Consider the following 27763-nt stretch of genomic DNA (forward strand, 5'->3'; position numbering starts at 1 on the left):
TGGATGCTTTGCAACATCCGTAACGTGTTCTTATTTTTACACAGTATATTCCCTTAACTTCTGCCACTTCATGTGCATGTAATTTCAGCCTTTGTTTCTATGAGTAATTACTGTTGCCTTCTGTTTAACGATGTTGGTGTTTTTTGCTGAGTTCAGTAATGTGAATGAAGTATACCCCAACTAATGAATTGACATAACTGGTGTCTTTTCTGTTAACCCTTTAAGTATTGAGCATTCTTTGGAGTTTTGTAAATCGACAGCATGTTTCTTACCATGTGGAAAATGCAATTATAATCAAAGTTCAAAAGCTCAAAGTAATTTATTATTTAAAGTACATATATGTCACTGTATCCAACCAGGAGATTCATTTTCTTGTGGGCATTCACAGTAAATTACAAAGAAATACAATAGAATCAACAAAAGACTGCACACAAGATGGACAGAACAACCGATGTGCAAAGGACAACAAACTCTGAAAATACAAAATAATAATAAGCAATAAATATCGAGAAAGTGAGATAAGCGGTCCTTGAAATCAAGTCCATAGGTTGTGTTCAGTTCAGTGTTGGGTGAGATAAATTGAGTGAAGTTATTCCCCCCGATTCAAGAGCCTGATGGTCGAGGAGTAATAATTGTCCCTGAACCTGGTGGTGTTAACGGTCTAGAGGCTGTTTTACGTCCTTCCTGTGGGCAATACTGAGAAAAGAGCGTGGCCTGAGTGGTAAGAGTTCAGGTGCTGGATGCTGCTTTCTTACAACTGCACTCCATGTAGAAGTGCTCAATGGTGGGGAGGGCTTTACCGGTGATGGACTGGGCTGTATCCACCTCTGTCTGTAGGCTTTTCTGTTCAAAGGCATTGATGTTTCCATTGCAGTCCATGATGCTAAATGAGGGAAATAGGTACTCTGAATGAAGTTACAAAAACTGATGTCCTTGGTATCAAAACACTTGTCCACACCCTAACTTACTTTCTCTGACCCATTAGTCCTTGCTTTGGTGACTACTTTTGGCTCACAGTTCAGTAGTACTTCCAACCATAAGACAAGACATAGGAGCAGAATTAGACTATTCAACACACAGTTCTGCTCCGTTTTAGAACCATACTGCATGGAAAGATGATCCAATGAATATACACAATCCATCAATTGCACATTTACAGTTATCCTTTATTAATCCCATTTTCATTTTCTCCACATTCCTATTAATTACCACCCATTCTACCACACCAATTTCCCCCGGGATCAATAAAGTATGACTATGACTATACTGCTATGTTACTAAAGGCAATTTTCTATTCCTATTTACCGATGTGCTATACATACCTTGGATTATTCAGAGGAAAACCGCCTACCAACGGGAAGAATGCCCAATCACTGGATGAGCCGAGGTCACAGGAGCAGTGAGGTAGCAAGTCTACTACTGGCACCACTGTGCTGCCTTACTGCTAGAAATCTTCAAGCCTGTACCCTTGGAACAGATGGCCCCCAAACTTGGCCGAAGTACAAAGTACATTTAGTATCAAAGTCTGTATACAGTCTACAACCCTGAGATAAGTCCTCCCGCAGACAGCCACGAAACCAAGAAACACCGTGAGATCATTAAAAGAAAACATCAAACACCCAGTGTGTGAAGTAAAGCAGATTACACGAACAGCAAAAAGCAGGCGAATAACACACTGGATACTAAATGTCAAATTGCAGAGTCCCCAACAGTGGTCCAGGTGACAATCACCCTGTTAGTTCAGTTTAGCGCTGTGCCGATGACCGCAGGCCACAACCGCAGAACCAGTGTCACACCAAAGCGCCTCCATCAAATCGCGCAAATTCCAAAAAAGAGTAATCAGAAGCACAGGGAACACGAATCGAAGTGTCCTCCAAAAGCAAGTTAGTGGAACACGTTTAGCACTGACGGTATTAAACCTCAAACCACACAGTCCTCGAGAAAGAGTCCTGCAGCCACGAGCCTCACCACAGAGGTGATCAAATTCAACACTCCTGCACCTTCCTCCAGCTGAGCAGCCTGCAGCGTGTCACCATTGGTCACATTGGTCACTGGTGCCATCTTGAAAAACATGGTCAACAGGTAGGTTTTAAGAAAGGGAAGACGAAAAGTGTGGAATCTCCTTACAGCCATTGCTCATGACAGCTGTCCAAGATCACCACTCCCCCAATTCTGGTTTCTTTTACATCACTCTTTACCACTGATGATCATGTACTCGGCCATATAGACCCTAGGCCCTGAAGTATCCACTTCCTTGTTTCTATGCCTTCTCTCCCTCTGAGTTAAGATGCTCCTTAAAATATATCAATGACCATGTTTTTGTCTACCTCTCCTAATCCCTGAGTGCCAGTTTCTCTTTGATGATGCCTCCGTGAATCAGCTCGGGGTATTTTACTGCTTTAGTGAATGAGGCAGAAACATTTTTTTTGTTTTGGACAGCAAGAACATTGTGACAACTAATTTGAGCAACCGTTCTTGGAGGATCAACAAAATCTCTTTGTAAAAACATATTCTTGAATGATCTTTAAGATTATTTGAATTTGTCACAAAAGAAAGCTATACTGCGAAGCTCATGAAAATCTCATCAAATTGAAATTGGGATTAGATTTCTGGGAACGGGACAAAGGTTTTTAATTTGTAAGCAGAAAGGTTATGGCTCAGTAAACAAAGTTACAGCTTAATATGGTGTCATGCCATGAAGATCCCAGTTAGGCTTCAGTGATCTTGGATTAGAAATGGGGAAAAAATAATCTGTGTTGGCATCTCTTGATTATATTCCAGTAAATTCTGCTGTAACTGCATGTGCAAACCAGGTGAGAACAGCACAGCTTGCAAACAGTCACAGTCCCGACTCTAATATGTAAGTGGGCAAAGAATCAGAGGGTTACTGTTCACATTGAACCCAGTGTGAATCAACACATCATTGGGAAGAAAGGTCATTGGAAAAGTAAAGGGAAAAATGCCATTGTGTTGGAAGCCAAATATTTTCCTTGGCTGAATAACTACATGTGTCCTTAATTCTGTTTTTGGAATTATCTCCATAAATAAGGAAGCTATGTAGCTCCTATCAAGTGAATGCAGATCATGGCATAAGTCAAATTTTGTATATGACACTGTTATCCATTCAAGTTCCAAAGCAGTAATAGATTTCTAACTAAAATGGACAGTGACATCCTAACCTTTTCATGTTTATTCTTCATTATTATTTCCACATCCAACAGTTTCTAAATAAGTACACTTAAGTTAACCGCACTATTCATTCACAGGGTTAAAAATAAAGAAATGATTAACAGATATGTGAACCCAGTCCTTGACTAGGTTCACATATTTGTTAATCATTTCTTTATTTGCTCTTTTTTTGTCAGCAGCTGGTTATAACTTAATGTTAATCAGTGGAAATTTATCTTTGAAGCAAATTTTGTGTTCAAATATTATCCAATTTATATTGAGTTCACAAATCTGTTTGTTTCACTTAACTTTAAGCCTGTCTTGTTCACATAACCTTAAGCTTGTTCAGTTCACTTAATCTCAATCACTGGTAACACTACCTCTGAACATTTATTTGTATCGGTTTCAAACCACATTCCATCACCCCCTCAAAATCCTACATTCTTTTGAGTTTTCCTCAGTCCTGCACTTTCAGCTGCCTAGCCTATAGTCTTCGTCTGCCACCACCTTCCTCTAGCTACTGGTCTGCCAGTTCACCTTATTTCCTTCACCCTTGTCTTCCTGATCTCCACTGAGGCCACTCATCTCCACTCCAACTGCTCCCTTAAACCAACTTTCCTTTCTAACCCCTGAATTTGCAGATCTGAACTGACGTGATGACGAACTGGTTAAGTTATTTAATATCATATCCGGCTGGATAATGCAATATTGGGCCTACTCTCATCTGACATAAACTGCCCACTAATTTTAATTGTCCCCTAGCTTAATCATACACCTCCTTCACAATCTGCTCTCCCAAATCATTTTCACTTTCGTCTCCAGTAACAAGTACAAGGATTTGATTGTGACTTGGATTGAGACCTCAACTATCTGAGCTACTTTCTTTCCTTCCTCTAGACCACTGGTCATAGTTTTAGTATTCCCTGAGTCCTGGGTCTAAATTTATACCTTTCTTCAGTTTCCCTTCAATCTATCAATATACTATCTTAAAAACAATCTTGACTAGGAGAACCACCTGCTTCCTGCTTCTACCAAACTAGTAGCTAGCCAGCTCCCTTCCTGATTTTAGTTTATATTATTCTCTTCCTGATATATTATTAATATTTCTCTCTCTGCAGCTTGTAATCTTGAAATCTTTAAATCTGTTGTGATTGGCTCTCCCCATGAGCCTTGACCTTTCACCTTTGCAAATGACTCCAACCTCCCTTCCCTTTCAAAAGCCCTGAAACATGTTATACCCTCCCAAATTTAAACCAGTGTTGCACCAAGCTCCACCTTTAAATCCCTCCAAACAGGTTTCTACCTCTACCACTGTACCAGAGCAGCTCTGATAGTTGTAAAGTCCACCAAGTAAAATTACTATGAAGTCCTCCGAAGATATTGTATGTGAGTTTGACAAAGATAATCTCGTCCTCCTAATTCTTGCAGGCCTTTCTTTTGCAGGGATTGTTAAAGTTAACAGGAATGTACAGTTAGTGGTTAGGAAAGTAAATTTATTCCAAGAGGAATAGAGTTTAGTCACAGGCATATATACTCATTGGCCGCATTATTAGATACACTTGTACACCAACTCTTTAATGCAAATATCTAATCAGTCAATCATTTGCCAGCAACTCAATGCATAAAAGCATGGAGACATGTCCGAGAGGTTCAGCTGCTGTTCAGACCAAGCATCAGAATGGAAAAGAAATGTGAATAAAGTGACTTTGACCGTGGAATGATTGTTGCTGCCACACGGTGGATTGAATATCTCAGAAACTGCTGATCTCCTGGGAATTTCACACACAACAGTCTCTAGAGTTTACAAACAATGGTGTGAAAAACACACACAGAAAAACATTCAGTGAGCAGAAGTTTTGTAGGCAAAAAAGTCTTGTTAATGAGAGAGGTCAAAGGAGAATGGCCAGACTGATTCAAGCTGAAAGGAAGTAACTCAAATCACAATGTGTTGCAACAATAGTGTGCAGAAGAGCATCTCTGAATACACAATATGTTGAACCTTGAAGTGGATGGGCTACAGCAGCAGAGGACCATGAAGATACACTCAGTGGCCACTTTATTAAGTAGAGGAGATACCTAATAAAGTGGCCACAGTGTATTTTTACAGTTGTACAGGACACTTGGTGAGGCCACACTTGGAGTAATGTATACAACTTTGGTCCCCTATTTAACAAAAGATATAGTAGCAATCCAAAGGAGATTCATTAGACTAATTCCAGGGATGAGAATTATCCCACCATTATTAGCTAAAATAACTATATTCTAAAGATCTATATTCTTTGGAATGTAGAAGAAGAAAGGCTGTTCTTATTGAATTGTATAAGATTCTTAGAGGTACAAAATGGTAGACGTCAATATGCTTCCACTATTGGGAGCATCTCAAAGGAGGAGGTGTAGTTAGAAGATTAGTGGACTGTCATTTAGAAGTGACATACTTTGGAAATTCTTCTTATAAAGGGTGCTGTATCTTTGGAATTCTCTACTGCTGAGGATAATTTAATAGGGCAACAGATACATTTTTGAAAGATCAGTCTTTTAGGGAACTGGCGTGGATAAGGGAAGATCCGCTATGAGCATATTGAATTGTAGGACAGGCTTAGGGAGCCCAGATGGCCTTTCCTGCTCTCGTATCCTTATGCTTTTGTGCGGTTGTTCAGAAAGTCCACATACAATGCATTTTCACTATAGGCTAGTCAGGTGGAGTTGCTCCTGGTTATAATTTTACTCTTCTAATCATAGACAAAGAATCTCCTGCAATGAAATCTGGCACTTTTACTTCTGGTGGTCCCAAGTACTTATGCTCAGTTATCGCATCATCTCACAGTATCCATGAGTAAGCTCACGACACATCATTCACCACCATCGCTCTTGGTTCATCTGCAATCTCTAAACTGTTATGCTGTTTACTGAATATGTAGTAATCGATGAACAGAAACTTATTTCAAATTTCAAACAGTAACTCAAAAACCATTACCTCAGTCTCTTGTCAGAAACTTAATTCCATGGCCCTTGACTCAATCCTTCTCTCCGGCAACTGTCTAAAAGTGAACCAGCCTTGCTGAAATAATTAATCAAGATGCATTTAAGAATCACACCTGTGCCATCATGGTGACTGCCCAGTTTGTTAACATCACTCTTTTGCTGAAAACCACCTTGCTACCTTTAGAATTGACTATTCCAATGGACATGTGGTCATCCTCCCTTATTTGGTCACTGCCAGCTTGGTGTCATCCAAAACCCCATTCTCTAGCTCACACCACGGTCCATTTGCCTTCACTCTGTATTTGGACAGCACGATATCATAAGCCAAATGGCCTGCACTGTGCTGTACGGCTCTGTTCAGCTCTGTTTATCTCACCCTGATATTGTGGATACCCTGTGCAATACTATCATCACTTCTTATCTGGATAGTGTGAATGTGCCCCCATTACTGTATAATATTACAGTAATTCTTGCATTACCATCTTATCAGTGTGAACTTGAAAATTTTGTAACTCTTGTATCTTTGATTTGTAAATCTTGTACACCTTATTTTTAAGGTAACTTTTTAAAAATTCTTTCTTACTTCTAATATTTGTATATCTGTGCACTTCTAATACTACTGTGTCACTGTAATTTCCTTTGTTGAAGTTAGGTCCATTAGCCTGTCTAAGGGGCATGGTTTTCTGGGTGTAGAGCACCTACATCACTCATAACATGGATTCTCGTGCTTAGTTCCTGCCATATTGTGTATCCAAAATGATAAAAGGAAATTATAAAACTGCAACCTTACTGACCACACGAGTTTAGCCTAGGGACAGTATGAATGCTTTCACTTCGTGCTAGCCGTAATGTGGAAGTCTGCATAACAACATGAGTCAACCTCTACAACTTAAAACTAACATATTTTCTCTAGTTCTCAGTTCTGATGAAGTTTACAACCAGAGGCATCAACTCAGTTTCTCCTTCTACAGATGTTGCTTGACCTGCTGGATGTTTTCTGCATTTTCTGTTGTATTCAAGAAATCTTGTATTAGAGTCGTAGCACCCTTCTCCCCGACTGGTCCATGCTGACTGTGTTGCCAGTGAGCCAGTCCTATCTGCTCACATTTTGCTCATAACCCTCTGCACCTCTCCTATCCGTGTACTTATCTAGATGACTTTTAAATGTTGCTAATGTGCCCACCTCAACCACCATCTTTGGCAGCTCACACATCACTCTTTGTATGATGTTCCTTTTAAATCCCTTGTCTCTGATCTTGAACGTATGTCTCTTATTTTTATCACCCATTCTCTGGGGAAAAGTGTGTACTATTACCCTCCCTGTGCCCCTCATGATCCTATGTAACTCTCTCAGGTCACCCCTCAATCTCCTAAATTCTAGAAACTAAAGTCCTAGTCTACACAACCTGTCCTTGTAACTCAGGCCCACAAGTTCAGACAATGTCTTGATAAATCTTCTCTGCATTGTTTCTAGTTTAATAACATCTTTCCTAAAACAGGGTGACCAAAACTGTGCACAATACTCAGGCTGCAGCCTCACCAACATACCTTCCCAAATCTGAAACTCAGTGCCCCGGCTGTTGAAGGATAGCATACCAGATGGCATCTTCACCACTCTAATCACATCCTTGCTTTTATATTCTAGTCCTCTTGAAATGAATGCCAGCATTGCATTTGCCTTCCTCCCTACCAAGTTAACCTTTAGGGAATCTTACACTAGGAATCCCAAGTCCCTTTGCACCTCTGATTTCTGAATTTGCTCTGTTTAGAAAATAGTCTACGCCTTTATTCCTTCCACCAAGGGTTATTAGAGGCTGTTAAATTGGAGTTGGCATTGTGCTGTGTAGCAATACTCAGTAGAAACTGAGTTGAGAGTAAATAACCGACAGACTGAGAAGGCTTCAATCTAATAGCAACAATGGTTAAGGGTTAATGTTTACTTCACCTCAGTTTCTGTTTGATCCAATTCAAAAAGAATTGTATCCACAATATGATAGTAATGAGCACTGTATTAGGAACTGATTCCTCTGGATATGAGTTAGTAGGTAGACGTTTCACTGAATGAGTGAGGCCGTAACAAAACACTTACTGCTGATTGCATTCAATTCTGGGCTACATTTTGAAGTTGCAATGTAATTTGCATGAATTTGGTGTTACTAGTTTGCATCTGGGAGCTACGATTAACAACATTATTCAAAGGAAGGAGCATTAACTCTTTTCAGGTTATCACGCAATGGCAGTCCAATGGCCAGATGGTGTCTCTGCAGTTCTCAGAAGGTTCCAGCCAAAAGGAATGAAATGAATTGTGAGGGAGTCAAGCATTGGATAAAGAGTAGAAACTGGTTTTAACTTACAATTTTGTAAGATGATAATTTATAATAGTGTATTAGTGTCTATGATTTAACAAGGGTAAATAGAAGCAAAGAGCATGCCATTTTTCAGTCTTGGGGTTGAGGATGACTTGCTTCCACTTCAGTTCTCTGGGTTTTAAGGCTACAAGTGAGGCCAGTGAGGGATCCCCTGACGTTGTCACGGGTGAGCCAGAGAGGAATACATGCACGATGGTGCTCTCCTTCCAATGTTTATACCAGACTTCTGTCTTGTCTCAGTGCCAGGGCTTGATGTTCTAGGTGCCATCTAGACAGCTCCTTCTTCATTTTGAGCACTTCTGGACAATGGATTCCAGGAGTCAATGGGTCAGTGGGTCTTAACAAATATTTGTATCTTTTCTCTCTGCCCACCTGAAAAACTCAAGTGACAGAACATAGAGCAGAGTGTCCATTTCAGCAGTTTGAAGTCAAGTGTGCATGAGATGTGGACTGGCCACTGGAGCAAGTGTGTGTAATTAAGGTCTTAATACTGGGATGTTGCCCTAGGAGAGGACAATGATACTAATTTGAATATCCTGCTAGTGAATTTGGCTTTTATGGAGTTTAATAGCTGAAGACTCAGAAGAATGTAGGAAGATAGGGATCACTACTGTTGATAGACCATAGACCTCGTTTCAGGTTTTGCATCTAGTCTTCAAATGCTCTTTTCCTCAGATGACCAAAGGCTCATATGATTGTTTTGCTAAAAGCCACAATAAACTTCGTCAATGATGTCAACCTTTGCTGAGAGATGGCCCCTGGGAAATGGAAGTAGCTACACTTTCAGGGTCATAGAGTCATGGAGTAATAAAGCACAGAAATAGGCCCGTCAGCCCAACTCATCCATGCCAACCATGGTGCTTGCCAAACCAGTCCCATTGCCTGCAGCTGGTGCTTATTCCCTGACACACTCCTAACCATATCCTTATACAAATGTCTCTTGAAAGTGTGGTAAACCATGTATATATGTTGTAACTCAGTTACCTGTCTGGACACACCCCTCTGCTGACTGCCCCTGTGGCTCCTCCCACAGAGTCCTGTATAAAGGTGTTCGCCTTGCCCCTCCCCCTCAGTCCGGGGGCAGACACTCACTGTGGAGGTCGTATTGTACAGCGAATAAAAGCCTTTCAGTATTTTACCAAACCTCAATCTTTTGGAGTAATTGAAGGTGCTTCAATTTTATTTGCTGTACGTTTTAAAACATGGAACATTCCCTGAGACCAGAAAAATTAGACCTCAATCCGCAAACACCTGAAGCTGGAAACGCTTTCGAACTCTGGCTGGCCTGCTTCGAAGCGTATCTAGAGGAGATTAAAGCGACCGACCCCGTAGCAAAGCGCAGAGTTCTACTCTCCAGGGTCAGTCCATGGGTCTATTCGCTGATCAGAGACCAGCCGAACTACGACGGCGCAATGAACGCACTCAAAAGACAATACCTGCGGCCGATAAACAGCGTCTATGCTCGGCACCGCTTAGCGACATGGCAACAACGCCCCGGGGAATCGAGTGCTGAGTTCATCCAGGCCCTACGGACACTCGCGCGGGCCTGCAATTGCCAGGAGCTGACGGCGGCACAGCATGCAGAACTCCTAGTGAGAGACGCCTTCGTCACAGGGACCAGGTCAGTGTACGTGCGCCAGCGGCTGCTGGAAAAAGCCGATCTTACCCTAAGTTCGGCGATGGAGCTGGCTGATACGTTGGAGGCCGCTCTGCATAACTCCGAGGCTCTCCAGGCACGCGATCCCCCGATGGCCTCGTGGGTGCTGCAGACCCCGCAACCTGCCGGCGAATAGACCTCAGCTGCCGCCAGTCGTGAGTCTGCGAAGTGCTACTTCTGTGGACTGGAGAAGCATCCCCGGAAACGCTGCGTGGCCTGACAAGCTACCTGCTCCAGCTGCGGAAAGAAGGGCCACTTCTCCAAGGTCTGTAAGTCAAAACCGCGAGCGGGATCCAGCAGCGCCACGTGCGAGATGTGGGGGTCACCATCTTGCCTGCCGCCATCTTCCCTGCACGCCACCACCTCGTGCGAGACATGGGGGCGGCCATCTTGGTCGGCACCACCTCCCACCGCCTACGACCAACGGGTGCTCACGGGGCACCGCACCATGCTGGACCAAGACAGCGACCCCACCCTGGCTTCCGAGACCCTCGACCAAAGCGCTCCCCACCAGCTCGCAAGGTCAATGATGGACATCCTGGTGGAGGGGCACAGGACAAGCTGCCTGTTTGACACAGGCAGCACGGAGAGTTTTATCCACCTGGCCACGGTGCAGCATTGTGGACTCATGATACGGCCGGTAAGTCGGAGGGTCACCATGGCCTCCAGGTCGCATACAACAGACATCCGGGGGGGTTATGTAGCGACACTACTGGTGCAGGGCACAGAATATCGGAACTTTACGTTACTGGTCTTGCCTCAACTGTGTGCCCCTGTGTTGTTGGGGTTGGACTTCCAGAGCCACCTGAAAAGCGTGACAATGAAGTATGATGGGCCTGTTTTGTAGAGATATGTCACGTACCCCCCTACTGACCATACACATACACCGACCCGCGCATCCCACCCAACATCATGCCAACTGCCACACTACCGACACCACATGCAGCCTCTCCACCATCAGGATCCCTCCCCCACCGCTGTTCACCAACCTGACCCCCGACTGTAAACCTGTGGCAACTAAAAGCAGGAGGTACAGCGCGGGGGACAGAGCCTTCATTAAGTCGGAGGTGCAGCGGCTGCTCAGGGAGGGGGTCATTGAGGCAAGCACAAGTCCTTGGAGGGCGCAGGTGGTCGTTGTTCGGAACGGGGAGAAGAATAGGATGGTCGTGGACTATAGCCAGACCATCAATAGGTTCACGCAGCTTGACGCGTACCCTCTACCCCGCATCGCGGATATGGTCAATCAGATAGCACAGTACAAGGTGTACTCGACCATAGACCTAAAATCCGCTTACCATCAGCTCCCCATCCACCGGGAGATCACCCTTACACCGCCTTCAAGGCGGACGGCAGGCTTTATCACTTCCTGCTCATCCCCTTCGGTGTCATGAATGGTGTATCTGTCTTCCAGAGGGAAATGGACCGGATGGTGGACCAGTGCCAACTGAAGGCCACGTTCCCATATCTGGATAACATCACCATCTGCGGTCATGACCAGCAGGATCACGACAACAACCTCCATAAATTTCTCCAAGCGGCCAAATCTTTCAACCTTACCTATAACAAGGACAAGTGTGTATTTGGGACTACCCGACTTGCTATCCTTGGGTGTGTCGTGGAGAATGGATTCATTGGCCCTGACCCCGACCGTATGCGCCCCTTGTTGGAACTCCCTCTTCCCAATACCCTCAGAGCCCTCAAAAGGTGCCTGGGCTTCTTTTCATATTACGCCCAATGGGTCTCTAACTATGCAGACAAGGCCCGCCTCCTGGTCAAGTCCACCACATTCCCCCTCTCAGCCGAGGCCCACGCAGCCTTCAACCGCATAAAAGGGGATGTTGCCAAAGCAGCAATGCATGCGGTGGATGAGGTCATTCCCTTCCAAGTAGAGAGTGACGCCTCCGACTTTGCGCTGGCTGCTACCCTCAATCAGGCAGGAAGACCAGTGGCATTCTTCTCCCGTACCCTTCAAGGCCCTGAAATTCGGCACTCTGCGGTAGAGAAAGAGGCCCAGGCCATAGTGGAAGCTATAAGGCACTGGAGGCACTATCTTGCTGGCAAAAGGTTCACCCTGCTAACTGACCAGCGCTCAGTCGCATTCATGTTTAATAATCAGCAGCGGAGCAAAATCAAAAATGATAAAATTCTGAGGTGGAGAATCGAACTCTCCACCTACAACTATGACATCATGTACAGGCCTGGGAAGCTCAACGAGCCCTCCGATGCCCTATCCCGGGGAACATGCACCAACGCGCAGATCGACCGGCTATATGCCCTACATGTAGACCTTTGCCACCCGGGAGTCACCCGGCTTTTCCACTTCGTGAAAGCCCGGAACCTGCCTTACTCCCTTGAGGAGATCAGGACGATGACCAGGGACTGCCAAGTCTGCGCAGAGTGCAAACCGCATTTCTACCAACCTGAAAAGGCACCACTCATCAAGCCCACCCGCCCCTTTGAGCGACTGAGTGTTGACTTTAAGGGCCCCCTTCCCTCCACCGACCGCAATGTGTACTTTCTTAACGTAATTGACGAGTACTCGCGGTTCCCCTTCGCCATCCCCTGCCCCGACACCACTACCACGTCAGTTATAAAAGCCCTGCGCAAGCTCTTCACTCTGTTCGGATACCCATGCTATATCCACAGTGACAGAGGGCCCTCGTTTATGAGTGCCGAGCTGCGCCAATATCTACTGGCTAGGGGAATTGCAACCAGTAGGACCACGAGCTATAATCCCCGGGGGAATGGACAGGTGGAGAAGGAAAATGGCACAGTGTGGAAAGCCACACTCTTAGCCCTCAGGTCAAAGGGACTGCCGGTCTCCCGCTGGCAGGAGGTCCTTCCCAAGGCACTCCACTCCATCCGCTCCCTGTTATGCACAGCCACCAATGCCACCCATCATGAGCGGCTCTTTTCTTTTCCCCGAAAATCGACCACTGGAACCACCCTACCAACTTGGCTGACGTCCCCGGGGCCAGTGCTGCTCCGGAAACATGCGAGGAGCAATAAATACTCCCCGATGGTCGAGAGGGTTCACTTACTTCATGCGAACCCCCAGTACGCCTACGTGGTTTTACCTGATGGGCGGGAGGACACGGTCTCCATCCGCGACCTGGCGCCCGCAGGAGCTCCGGGCTCCTACCCTGAACACTCCATGGTGACTATTGACCCCGTACCCACCAATGTATGTACCTACGAGACACCGTGCACCCCAAACCCTATACAGACACCACACGACACTCCCATACCAGGCGCGACGCACACGCACGAGGGATTACCGACGCCTAATGTGCTGGCACCTGAAGTCAGGCCGAAGCCAGCACAACCGCCATCGCCGATGCAATCACCGCCGGTGCTACGTAGATCACAGCGACGGACTCGACCGCCTGATAGACTTAACCTGTAAATATACTTCCTGTAAATATTGTCAGTCACTTCACCCCGCGGGACTCTTTTTAAAAAAAAGGAGGGGTGAATGTGGTAAACCATGTATATATGTTGTAATTGGGTTACCTGTCTGGACACACCCCTCTGCTGACTGCCCCTGTGGCTCCTCCCACAGAGTCCTGTATGTTTCGCCTTGCCCCTCCCCCTCAGTCCGGGGGCAGACACTCACTGTGGAGGTCGTATCATACAGCGAATAAAAGTCTTTCAGTATTTTACCAAACCTCAGTCTTTTGGAGTAATTGAAGGTGCTTCAGAAAGTTGTTACAGTTCCTGCCTCTGACAGCTCATGCCATACCACCCTCAGCATGGCAAAGTTGCCCCACAGGTTCCTTTTAAATCTTGCATCACTTATCTTAAAACCCCGTCCTCCATGTGTGTTCACCCTATCCATGCCCCTCATGATTTTATATTGTACACTCCTATAAGGTCACCCACTCAAACTCCTACACTCCAAGTAATAAAGTTTTACCTGCAAACCTCTCACGATATCTCAGGTCCTTGAGTCCTGTCAGAATCCTCATAAATTTTCTCTGCACATCTCTCCAGTTTAATGATGCCTTTGAGATCACATTGATGGGCCTTAATTTCTGAAGGAAGGTGTTATACAGGAAGACAGAACCATACCGATCTCTCATTTTCAGGACATCACTGGCCTGCTGCATACAGCACCTGCATAAGTGGGTAGATAGACCTTACATTATGAGAAAAGTCTCTCACAAGCTTGCTCCAACATTCAGAAGAAAAAAGTAGCTGTATTAGTCACAAGTACATCCAAACTGGTGGCCAGTGCTATCATGTTTACTGTTGTGTGCTGGGGCAGTAGGCTGAGGGTAGCAGACACTAACAGAATCAACAAACTCATTTGTAAGGCCAGTGATGTCGTGGGGATGGAACTGGACTCTCTGACGGTGGTGTCTGAAAAGAGGATGCTGTCCAAGTTGCATGCCATCTTGGACAATGTCTCCCATCCACTACATAATGTACTGGTTGGGCACAGGAGTACATTCAGCCAGAGACTCATTCCACGAGATGCAACACTGAGCATCATAGGAAGTCATTCCTGCCTGTGGCCATCAAACTTTACAACTCCTCCCTTGGAGGGTCAGACACCCTGAGCCAATAGGCTGCTCCTGGTCTTATTTCTTTCTGGCATAATTTACATATTATTATTTTATTATTTATGGTTTTATATTGCTGTATTTATACTCTATTCTTGGTTGGTGCAACTGTAATGAAACCCAATTTCCCTCGGGATCAATAAAGTATGGCTATCTATCTAAACACCTATACATACGATGAAATGCACTGTTTGTGCCAACTCACATTGGTGAGGATTGTGCAAGTGTCCAAACACATCCAGTGCCAACATAGCATCCCATTTCCTACTAACCCTAACCCACACATTTTGGAATGTGGGAGGAGACTGGAACACCCAGAGGAAACCCACTTGGGCATGGGGAGAATGTATAAACTCCTTACAGGCAGCAGGTGGAATTGAACCCTGACTGGTGAGCACTGGCACTGTAAAGCAATTGTACTACCTGCTGCACTACCACGCTGCCTCCTTCCACCCAGCTCTTAACAACAAGTATCTATGATGAGACCCTAAAGATTGTCATATCTGGTGAGACTTCTCTTAGAGCAGATATTAATAGTGAAATTAGCTTCCAATCTGATGTAAATTCATAGGCCATTTCAAAAGAAGAGCTCCTACATTGGCCTCAAGAGTCACTTCAGATCCCTCAGCAATGGAATGGTGGCAAGTTTTCAAACCCAAGACACCCCCAAGATGGTGATTTCAATGTAGTGGCAACTTGGGAGTTAAAGTAGCACTAATTTGAAGACATATATAAAAAGAAGTAGATATTAAGGAGAAATCATCTCAGTTTTTTTTTTAAAGAGATATGATGTACTTTTCAGTTCATGAAGGCAGGAGATATTAAAACTCTGGGAAATGAAGCACATTTTCATCCTGTTTAAGCAAAAGAAAATTATAGGGAGGATAAGCTTCCCTTGATTCTGTTCTATGCTTATGCCAAATACTCAAAGTTCAAAGAAGATTTATTATCAAAATACATATATGCCACCATATACAACCCCGAGATTCATTTTCCTGCAGGCATACTCAGCAGATCTATAGAAGAGTAACTATGAAATGAAAGATCAACCAGAGTGCGGAAGACAAACAATTAGCAATAAATAATGAGAACATGAGATAATTGAATATAGAGTCCTTAAAGTGAGATCATTGGTTGTAGGAACATTTTAATGATGGGGCAAATAAGTGTAGTTATCCCCTATTATTCAAGAAGCTAATGGTTGAGGGTAGTAACTGTTCTTGAACCTGGTGGTGTGAATCCTGAGGCTCTTGTACCTTCTATCTGATGGCAGCAGCAAGAAGAGAGCATGGCCTGGTGGGTGGGGATCTCCAATGATGAATGCTGCCCCACAAAATATAATCAGAATTGTTTATGCATTATCTGGAGCAAACACAATATGACCTCTCTATCTGAGATGGTCTGAGATACTAAAATTGTTGAGCTCCTTCCAAATATACCAAGTCAACCTTGTTAAGTTGCAGCTCCATATTGCTGTGGAGAGGAAGGTGTTTTTTTTATCCTATCAGTGCTGACTTCATTTGAAGGGAGATCCCAAAAGTAAAAGATCAATAAATTACCTTCTTGCACCATTTACTTGCACTTGTCTTCCCATCATATTGTAAAAATAAAATATTTGCACTTCATATCTTAATGAAAATCAATGAGGCCTGGCATATTTCACATTTTATGAAGAGATTTCAAAGGGAATTTAATGAAGGGTAAGAACTGCTTGGTTGGTTTTTATACAGTAAGTTGTTTTGCTTTAAGTCACTAAATGTCTGTCTAAATGGTTGAATTGTATTTGAATATAAACGTACTGAAATACAAATCATTTTATACTTCCCATGTGGCCAATCATAAAAGAAAGGGCTTAAATGGTATGCATCTTGGTGTAATCGGATATTCCAGAAATGTTTCTCTGATCACAGGGAAGAGCTGTACACCACTCAGAAGGAGAGGCTGGGGACGAGCTTCCCTGGAAAGCTGCATTCCTTGTAATAGAGAATGGTTCAGCTTAGCAAAAGTCTGCGGCAGACCTTTCCAGACCAAAACAAAACACATTTCTTTTCAGCTCATTCATCTTCAATATATTTGCCTTTCAACCATCAGGAGATCCACAATAAAAAAAAACACTTCTTTCATATTTTGAAACATAATTTAATTCTTTCCCACTCACAGTGCTTTCAAGCTGTACACATTATATCCTCCATCGTAGTGAGCCTGGCTCGGCCAAGGAAACAGGATATTCTAGAAGGGCAGGCAACTGAGTCATTCAGACTGAAGGCTGGCATTTCACAAAGCCATCATCCAATCAGCTTTTTACTTTCTCCAATGTAGAAGTGGCCCCAGTGCAGCACACTGGACTAGAATAAGTGCAAGTGATTCGCTGCTTCACCTGGAGAGAAAGTCTGGGTTCCTGGAAGGTGGGAAAGAAATAACAGATGTTGCCTGTGAAAGTGCCATTTGATGGGGCAAAAATCTCAACCCAGAATATTGATCATCTGTTTCTCTCTACAGATGCTGCCTGACCTTCTGAGCTCCTCCATCAGTACGCTTTTGCTCAGATTTCAGCATCTGCAGTCACTTGTGTCACCATGGGGTGTGGTAGGCAGAGACAGAAGATCAGGCAAGGGGGCTGTAAAAGGAGCTATCTCTACAAAGTGCTGTAAGGAAAGCGGAGAGGAAGGTATGCTTAGTAATGGTTCAAAGATGAGAAGATCTGCAGATGCCAGAAATCGAAGCAACACAGACAAAATGCTGGAGGAACTCGGCAGGCCAGGCAGCATCTATGGAAAAGAGTGAACAATCGATGTTTCGGGCCAAGGCCCTTCATCAGGACTTACTGTTCTTTTTTTGTTACAGGATTTTGAAATTTGAACCATGGCTTGCTTCTTGAGAATGTCTGCACTTTCTGGCCCAAAACTTATTCCAAGTCAAAGGAGCAAGAGTAAAACAGAGAGGTCAATCACCCTGAAAACCATTAACGGAACACATTTAGATTTGATGGTGGGGAGAATTCCTTATCCACTTTACACTTTTAATTGCTAATTACGCCATCCATCTGGGGTCTCTTCAATGAAGTTTACCTTTTACATGACTCCCTCTTAATAAGTTGTAAATGAAACAGATGCAGTCCAATAAAAAAAGTAACGGCATTTCAAGGCAATTATCAGTTAAATAATCACAAGTGGAAAACAAAATGTTTCAGACTGAACTTATTGAACCAGTTAAAGGAGCACCTGGTAGAGTGTTACACCAGACATATCTGCACACTGGTAAGCCAAAATAAAAGTACATTGTGAAAGCTCACGTAAGCATGAATAACATGCTCTTTAACTTATTCCAGATGAAAAGGGAATATTTTTCTTATAAAGCAAAGCAGACATAATCAGCTGCATGGCCTAATTCTGCTCTGGTCTTACAGAATATATATACAGTGAACACACAAAAACTGCTGGTGAACGCAGCAGGCCAAGCAGCATCTATAGGAAGAGGTACAGTCGACGTTTCGGGCCGAGACCCTTTGTCAGGACTAACTGAAAGAAGAGATAGTAGGAGATTTGAAAGTAGGAGAGGGAGGGGGAGATCCGAAATGATAGGAGAAGACAGGAGGGGGAGGGCTGGAGCTAAGAGCTGGAAAGTTGATTGGCAATAGGGATACGAGGCTGGAGAAGGGAGAGGATCATGGATTGGCAAAAGGGATATTTTGGATATCCCCCTTCCCCACCCACTTTCAAACCTCTTACTATCTCTTCTTTCAGTTATATTTTACAGTGTCCATAGCACTGATAGAAAATAAGCAACTATAGCAATATTTAACATTCTATGCTTCTTGTTGCATGTAGATTTTACTGTATGTTAACAGGTGCCTTCTCCCATTCCCCTGATATGTATCAGCCCAATGTGAAGGACTGTTAAATTAAGATGTTGCTATTACATCATGCCAATGGTCACTAATTGGTTGTAAATGCCTAACAGTGAACAACTAATATTTACATTAAGATAGCCGTGTTACGACCTGTGGAGTGAATCCTCTACCATTTCCCTGGATTGAATCTCTGGAAGACTCTGGGGATTCGGACCTATGGATACAATTTGCTTCTATTGTTTGCATGATTTATAACATCACGTGCTTTTTTCTCTTTCTCTGCACATGGGGTGTTGGTCTTTCTTTTTAAAATTGGGTTCTTTTGGGTTTCTTGCTTTGTGGCTGCCTGTAAGCAGACAAATGGCAAGGCTGTATAATTTATACATTCTTTGATAATAAATATACTTTGAATCTTTGAATCCCTCTGGATGTAGCCAATGGACAAACAAAGGGAAGAATATGAAAAATTCAAGGTGTCTGGGTGATCCTATAGTTGTTGACATAGACACACGCAAATCTGAGGACTTCGACATGGCGACACAAGCGAATGCGGATGCTAGAATCCTGAAGAGAAAATAAGTTGCTGGAAAAGAACACAACAGGTCAAGTAGCATCTGTGGAGACAGATGCATGGTTGATATTTTGGACCGAGATCCTTAATCAGGAGGTGGACATCAGTGGTGATACCAGCACTTATTGCCCATCCTTAATTTTCCCTGAGCTGGGAGGGTAGTTAGACTTCAATTCCTTCGATGAGAATGGATTCAAGCAAGAATGACAAGTTTTCTTCCCTGATAGATATTAGTGAGCCATATTTGCAATGAAGGTGCAGAGTTTTCATGGCAATTATTATAAGCCTTTAAGAAAAACTCCAGACCTAAATTTAAATTTCCCAATAACCCTATTGGATTCCAGCTCAGGCCCCTGTATCAATGATCCAGAGGTTTAGCTGGTGGGCCAGTAACCATGTTACCCTAACCCTAAGTATTGACCTTAGTGGATGGTAGGGAGGTCCAAGAAAGCAATGAGAGACGTTGCTAAAGTGGAGATTGGGAGAAAGCAAGCCTTTCTCTCTCTGGGATTTTACTTATCATTCCAAAAATAACATACTCGTAGAATAATGTTTCTCTATCAAGGTCCACTATGCAAAAACATTTATTCTAGTAGCCAGTGTGTGTAGTTTAAATGTAAACAGGAGTATAAACATATATTACTCACCTTTGTTTTTGACCTGTGATAGAGGTGCAGAGTAAGTTTGGGAATTTAAATTAGTCATCTTTGGAGGAACGCACACAGACACACACACATACACCTTTAAATCTACAGGATCTACTGGACTCTCTCACGGTGGTGTCTGAAAAGAGGATGCTATCTAAGTTGCATGCCATCTTGGTCAATGTCTCCCATCCACTACATAATGTACTGGGTGGGCACAGGAGTACATTCAGCCAGAGACTCATTCCACCGAGATGCAGCACAGAGCGTCATAGGAAGTCATTCCTGCCTGTGGCCATCAAACTTTTCAACTCCTCCCTTGGAGGGTCAGACACCCTGGACTTATTTCATAATTTACTGGCATAATTTATATATTGCTATTTAACTATTTGTGGTTCTATTACTATTTATTATTTATGGTGCAACTGGAATGAAAACCAATTCCCCCGGGATCAATAAAGTATGACTATGACTATGACTATAGGATGTGGGTGTGCATTCACTCAGAGGAACTCATTTACATGATTTAACTAAATGAAGGCCTTGGTTGTTGCTGAGGGAAAAAATGTTCACTAAGACAGAAGATCCGTTCCGAGAACTTCTCCCAACTTTATGCTCACCTGAATGGGAAGGCAGAGTTTTAATTCTTTGCCTTATTTGAAGGCTAATACTTTCAACATCTGCAGCATTTTCATCAGTCAAGCACCAAAAGTCAATCCGATGTACACTTGTCTGCATTTGTTTCTTTTCAAAATACGTGGAGGTATATCAACAAGGCAGAAGTGAGACCCAGCAGGGATTTGTGGTAGAAAGGAAATGGAATGTTCTGTCAGAGTCAATCTGATACATATGAGTAACTATTAATAAATATCATACATATAATAATAGGTATAGTCCATGGCATGATTTATAGGGAGTAATTTTAACCATCTGCCTACATCTGGCAGGTTGTGGACAGTTACCAAGAATATGAAGACCACACCTTTTACAACTTTCATCTGTCTTTCAGTAGAAATACTTAGCCGAGGTCCCTTCTGTTCTCACGAGTGGATGATAGAGGCCCATTGGAACTTATCAGTGGAAGAACAGAGGAATGCTGACTGATATTTATTCTTCCATCAGCATTTTCAGAATCACACTTTGGGTCATTATCACAGGACCCAAAAATTTGCTGTGTGCAAATTGGTTCTAATGTTTCTTACATTTTGAAGAATGCTGTCCTTGAAAAGTACTTCATCGGCTGTAAAACACATTTCAATATCCTGAAGGGGATATGAAAGGTGATTAATAGAAACATAGAAACATAGAAAATAGATGCAGGAGTAGGCCATTCAGCCCTTCGAGCCTGCACCGCCATTTATTATGATCATGGCTGATCCTCCAACTCAGAACCCCGCCCCAGCCTTCCCTCCATACCCCATGACCCCTGTAGCCACAAGGGCCATATCTAACTCCCTCTTAAATATAGCCAATGAACTGGCCTCAACTGTTTCCTGTGGCAGAGAATTCCACAGATTCACCACTCTCTGTGTGAAGAAGTTTTTCCTAATCTCGGTCCTAAAAGGCTTCCCCTCTATCCTCAAACTGTGGCCCCTCGTTCTGGACTTCCCCAACATCGGGAACAATCTTCCTGCATCTAGCCTGTCCAATCCCTTTAGGATCTTATACGTTTCAATCAGATCCCCCCTCAATCTTCTAAATTCCAACGAGTACAAGCCCAGTTCATCCAGTCTTTCTTCATATGAAAGTCCTGCCATCCCAGGAATCAATCTGGTGAACCTTCTTTGTACTCCCTCTATGGCAAAGATGTCTTTCCTCAGATTAGGGGACCAAAACTGCACACAATACTCCAGGTGTGGTCTCACCAAGGCCTTGTACAACTGCAGTAGTACCTCCCTGCTCCTGTACTCAAATCCTCTCGCTATAAATGCCAGCATACCATTCGTCTTTTTCACCGCCTGCTGTACCTGCATGCCCACTTTTAATGACTGGTGTATAATGACACCCAGGTCTCGTTGCACCTCCCCTTTTCCTAATCGGCCACCATTCAGATAATAATCTGTTTTCCTATTTTTGCCACCAAAGTGGATAACTTCATATTTATCCACATTAAATTGCATCTGCCATGAATTTGCCCACTCACCCAACCTATCCAAGTCACCCTGCATCCTCTTAGCATCCTCCTCACTGCTAACACTGTTGCCCAGCTTTGTGTCATCTGTAAACTTGGAGATGCTGCATTTGATTCCCTCGTCTAAGTCATTAATATATATTGTAAACAACTGGGGTCCCAGCACTGAGCCTTGCGGTACCCCACTAGTCACCGCCTGCCATTCTGAATAATTGTAACTCTAGACAAGTTTATTGTCATTTAACCGTATGCATGTGTATAATGTATATAACCATATAATGTATATAGAAACAAGACAACCTTTCTTTGATTCAGGGTGTAAAAGCACAGTGGTACACATAACACACATTAACTTGTAAAGATAAGGATAACATTCACAGATGACTCACACATAAATAACAAACTAAAGCGTGTTAGTATTAAATATTGTAAGGTATGTAACAGATTAACCTGTAACACTTTGAATACAATGTGGCAGGGAGTTTAGAAGCCTAATGGTCTGGGGAAAGAAACTGTTTCTCACCCTGACCAATCTTGTTTTTATACATCGTAGTCCCTTGCCCGATGGCAGAAAGTCAAAGAGGATGCTGGATGGATGGGTGGGATCCTTAATAATACTACGTGCCCTGCATACGCAGCGCTCCTGATAAATCTCCCCAATGGATAGTAGGGAGGCCCCTATGATCCTCTCAGCTGTCCTCACTGTCCTTTGTCGGGACTTCTGGTCTGATGCTTGACTGCTCCCGTACCAGATGGAGATGTAACTTGTCAGGATGCTCTCAATTGTGCTCCGTTAGAATGCAATTATGATGGCGGGTGAGAGCCTTGCTTGCCTCAACCTTCATAGGAAGTGGAGGCGCTGGTATAGCTTCTTGTTTGGGGAGGTGATGTTAAGGGATCAGGTGAGGTCATCTGTGATGTGAACTCCCAGGAACTTGGTAACTTTCTCAATGGAGGCGCCATGTATTCACAGAGGGGGATATTTTGTCTGTACCTTCCTGAAGCCCACAATGATTTCCTTTGTCTTCTCCATATTCAGACTCAGATTGCTTTTCTCACACTAATCAACCAGCCACTCCGCTGCCTGTCTATACTCTGTCTCATCATCATTCTTGATAAGGCCAGCCTCTGTGGTGTCATCTGCAAACTTGCTGACACGGTTTGCGCTCAATCCTGCGACACAGTAACATGTCAGCTGTGTGAACAGCAGTGGGCTGAGCATGCAGCCTTGGGGCACGCCAGTGATCATCGTAATGGGACGAGAGAAATTGCTGCCCACATGGTCTGATTGTGGCCTTACTGTTAAGAAGTCCAGTATCCAATTGCGGAGGGAGGTGTGAGACCCAGCGAGGACAGTTACCTCACCAGTTTCTGGAGCATGATGGTGTTGAACACTGAACTGAAGTCTATAAACTTCTGGCATGTGAGACCCCGTTTTCCAGGTGGAATGAGTAGAGCAGAGGATGGAAGCTATTGCATTGTCAGTGGATCGATTTAACCATTGTGAACTGCAAAAGGTCCAGTGTAGCTGGGAAAAAGGCTTTAATGTTTTCCAAGACAAGCTGCTCTAAGCATTTCACAGTGGTTGATGTTAATGCCACCAGGCGATAGTCATTTAGGCAGGTTACAGTCGCTTTTTTGCGTACTGGAATGATGGTTGCCGCCTTAAAAACAGAGGGGACAATGGATTGTTCCAGACAGATGTTGAATGTATCTGTCAACACCTCTGACAGCTGGGCTGTGCAGTCTTTCAGAACTGGGCCTGGTACATTATCGGGCCCCGAAGCTTTGCGTGGGTTGTCTCTGGCCAGGATCTTCCTCACCTCACCTCAGCTTCAGCCACACAGAGTGCCTGCTTCCCGGGGGGGAGGGGTGCCTTCCTCACCAGCACTTTGTTCTGCGCATCAAACCGGGCGTAGAAGACATCCAGCCTCTCAAGAAGTAAAGCATTCTGGTCACTGATGTGCAGCACAGACTTGTTGTCTGTAATCCTCTGAATTCCCTGTCACATGCGCCGCGTGTCTGTAGTCTTACAGAAGTGGCTGTAAAATCCCTGAGCATGCTCCCATTTGGCCTTCCTGCTGGAGCTGGAAACTCTTTATAAGTTTGGAATTACTTAGAAATAGATCAGCGATTCCCAATGAAAGTTAAATGATAACCACCCTCCCATACTCAGAGGTGTGAAATCAGTGGCTCCAGCGTGAAGCAAAGCTACAGAGGGGTGGGATGAAAGGATAGACAGTGAATGCTTTGGTGGATCTAGGTGGCAGGATCTGAATACCTCCAGGAAAGGAGCTCAACCTCACCTCAGTTTTCAGCACAGCTATGATTGCCTGCAGTTGATACATTTCTCCACATAATGCTTTTGATTTATACGTATGTGGGCTGGCTGCATTGAGTAACATGAAAATTCAGCACAGCAATTCTCTGCCTCTGAGGACGTGGGCACGTCCTGACAGTTTTCGAACACAAGCTCATGCTATGTGCCGGCTGCAAGTCACCTGCATGAAGGTAATCTGGATTCTACAGCACCGTGCAAAATTCTTAGGTACATGTTTATAGCAAGGGTGGCTAAGACTTCACTGTAGTAATTTTATATATTGCACTGTACTGCTGCCACAAAAGAAAACAAATTTCATGACATATATGAGTGGCGATAGACCTGATTTTGACATGGGTCTCTATTGTGGGCTGAGAAAGTGGGAAGGGTGCAGGGAGAGGGGAATCATAGTTGGGTAAAGGGGAAGGAAAAAAGGAGGAAGCGGGAAACACCGGAGAGACATTCTGTAATGATCAAGAGACCAATATTTGGAATCAAATGACCTTGCCTAGTCTGGGTGTGTCTGCAACAATGGCGCCCCTCCCCAACCTCTGGCACTCTTTTTCTGCCACCTGACCCACATCCCTCATGCATCGCTCCACGCTCACCACTCCAAACATCCTTTGTTCATGACAGATTTACAAACTCACTTTCCTCTCCATTTTGACAAATGCAGTACTGTGCAAAAGTCTTAGGCACCCTAGCTATATATATGTGCCTAAGACTTTTCCAAAGTACTGTATGTTTTAGCATCAATAACTGTAAGTCTGCAACTCATTTATGAGTAGTACAAAAAAGCTCATCCTTTATCTTGTGATGAAAATGCTGTATAGTGATTCGTCTTCTCCATGGGGTCATTCTAAGCTGTCAGAGGAAGGTGATATAAAAATATGATGCAAAGCTCTTGGCTGAGGTTTGGTGTTTGCAAGGAAATAGTGGTAATGTCGTATTTCACAACAAATAAATATTTGGCAATGACCTAAAAACAAGTTAGTGAGAAAATGAAGTCAATGTGATCGAAGACAACCTTTTTCACAGATTAAAACCTAGGATGGTGTGATAGGAACTTTTCCAATTGTTATTTTCTCCTGTGAAGTGGTGGAGAACTCTTTGTTCCCTACACGATTAAACCAGAACATCCCCAATGAACTCTGAACTGTAATGACAACATCAGATATGAATGGAGATGCTGCACACAGAAAAAACTCTTCGATGAATCCATCACAATAATTAAAGACTGAGGAATGTTGGTTAATTGTAGAGGGAATCCAGTTGATGGAGCAGTTCTATTTCCACTCTTTCCTCTTCCATCTGCCTACCACCCCTCCTTGCCTATTGCTTGCCAGCTCTTACTCCACTGCTTCCTCTCACTTCTTTATACAGGTTATTTACCCTCTGCCTTTCAGTCCAGATGAAGGATCCTGATGCGAAAGGTTGACCATCCATTTCCCTCCACAAACACTGGCTGACCAGCTGAGTTCCTCCACTTCTCCCTTCCTTTCCAGTCCCGATGAGGGGTCTCGGCCTGAAACACCAACTGTTTACTCTTCTCCATAGATGCTGCCTGGCCTGCTGAGTTCCTCCAGCATTTTGTGCATGTTGCTTTGGGTTACTCCAGTAGTTTGATAGTTGTTAGACCAGAGTTAGAATTCATCTGGACAGTAGCTAGAGAGGAAGGAGATAAGTAGTTATTGCTGCTGCTTGGAATACCTCGACAATGAAAGACACAATTAGGAAGAGGGAATAAAGCTCTCATGTCTTGAAACTTTGACCCTTCTCTACACCAGCTTCTGCGTTCTACCCTGTCTACAGTCCTGTCATTTTCCTACTTAATCTCTTGATAGATCAACCAGACTTGCTTTCCTTTCAAATCTTCCTGCTACAACATTGTGCTTCACTTTGATTCACCATTACACATATTACAGATATTGAGCAATGTTATCATACTGCCCTCTCTGTAAAATGTAAGGAAGAATAAAGTTTCAATATACAGCACTCCACTGCATCGCCATGGTATCTTAAAAACCTTAGTCACACGTGAATTGCATTTGAATGAGGCTATTGTAGTTACAACTCATTGTCAATTACAGAAGTGTGCATGAAGAAACAGTTTACATCTGGTAAGGAAGATGAATCACAATTAAACGACCTTTGGCAGTTTCGGTTGGAACAAGAATATTAATCAGAACAATGGGAAATTACCTTGCTCATTTCCAACACAAAACCATGAGGTTATTTTTTAAATCCCTTGGAGACATATTCATTTGGTTGACTGTTTACTGAAGAATCTTTTTTTAACTTCATTCACAGAATTCAGGTATCAGTGGTAAAACCAGCATTTGTTGCTTTTCCCTGAATTATTCTTGAGGTCTGATTTCTTGGGCATGTACACACACAAAATGCTGGAGGAACTCAGCAGGAGAGGCAGCATCTATAGAAAAGAGTATAGTTGTTGTTTCGGGCCAAAACCCTTCAGCAGTAATCAATAACATTCATCAAGGATTTGCATATAGACCACACTAAGTGAAGACCTCCCCTAAAGGATTTCAATAAACACAATTTGCATTAATGATGGTGACTTTTTACCTCATTGGTTAAATTCTGCTTCTGCTATGTTAGGATTTAATTTTATATCTATTGATCCCTGAGTCAATGTACAACATGATCCACTTGCCATGTCTTTCCTTCCCTACTTCTTTCAACTTCTTGCAAGGATCACTCTCTCTCTCTGTGATTCCCTAGTTCTACTATACTCTGTGACCCTAGAGTTTAACATCTCTCCCTAAACCTCCTCCTTTATCACTACCCGGTGACCTATACAATCCTTCCAGGTGAGGCAGAGATTCACGTGCATCTCCTCCAATTTTCTTTGTTGTGTTTACTGCTCTCTGTGTGGCTTCCTCAACAGCACTGAGACAGGCCACATACAAAGTGACGACCTGCACTCTATCTGCTATAGCCATTGGGAGCTCTCAGTTGCTATCCAAGTTAATTCACCTCTAAATTACTGCACTGAACGGTGTGTCCTTGGCCTCTTCCACACCCGAGGTGATGGTCAATGCTGCCAACAGGAACAGCACCTCATATTCCACCTGGGTTTCTCCAGTATGATAGCATGAACATTGAATTCTCCAATTTTAGACAAGTTGCTCTCTCTCTTTCCCTTTTTCTTCTCCTGTTATCAAATTCAAGAGATTGTTTAATACCATTTCCTGTACACAAGTGAAAAGAAGAGCAAATTAATTATTACTCTGAATGCAATTCAGCACAAAACAATACAATAAGATATAGAATACAAAAACAGTTTGGAGATCGATTGAGCGATCCAGCCCTCTGCTGGCTTCAGTAGGATTCTGGGCTCTGAGCTTGAACCCTTGAGGCCTCGAGGTGAAGGAACTTTGATATGGGATGTGAGCCAATAACTGACTCCATTTTGCTGAATAAAGCTTCTCTGGTTAAAGTGACGAGGAAGATTGAAACATCGAGGCAAATGTGGAAGGCAAGTG

The sequence above is a fragment of the Mobula hypostoma genome, chromosome 8 (assembly GCF_963921235.1).
Source record: "Mobula hypostoma chromosome 8, sMobHyp1.1, whole genome shotgun sequence".
Lineage (NCBI taxonomy): Eukaryota > Metazoa > Chordata > Chondrichthyes > Myliobatiformes > Myliobatidae > Mobula > Mobula hypostoma.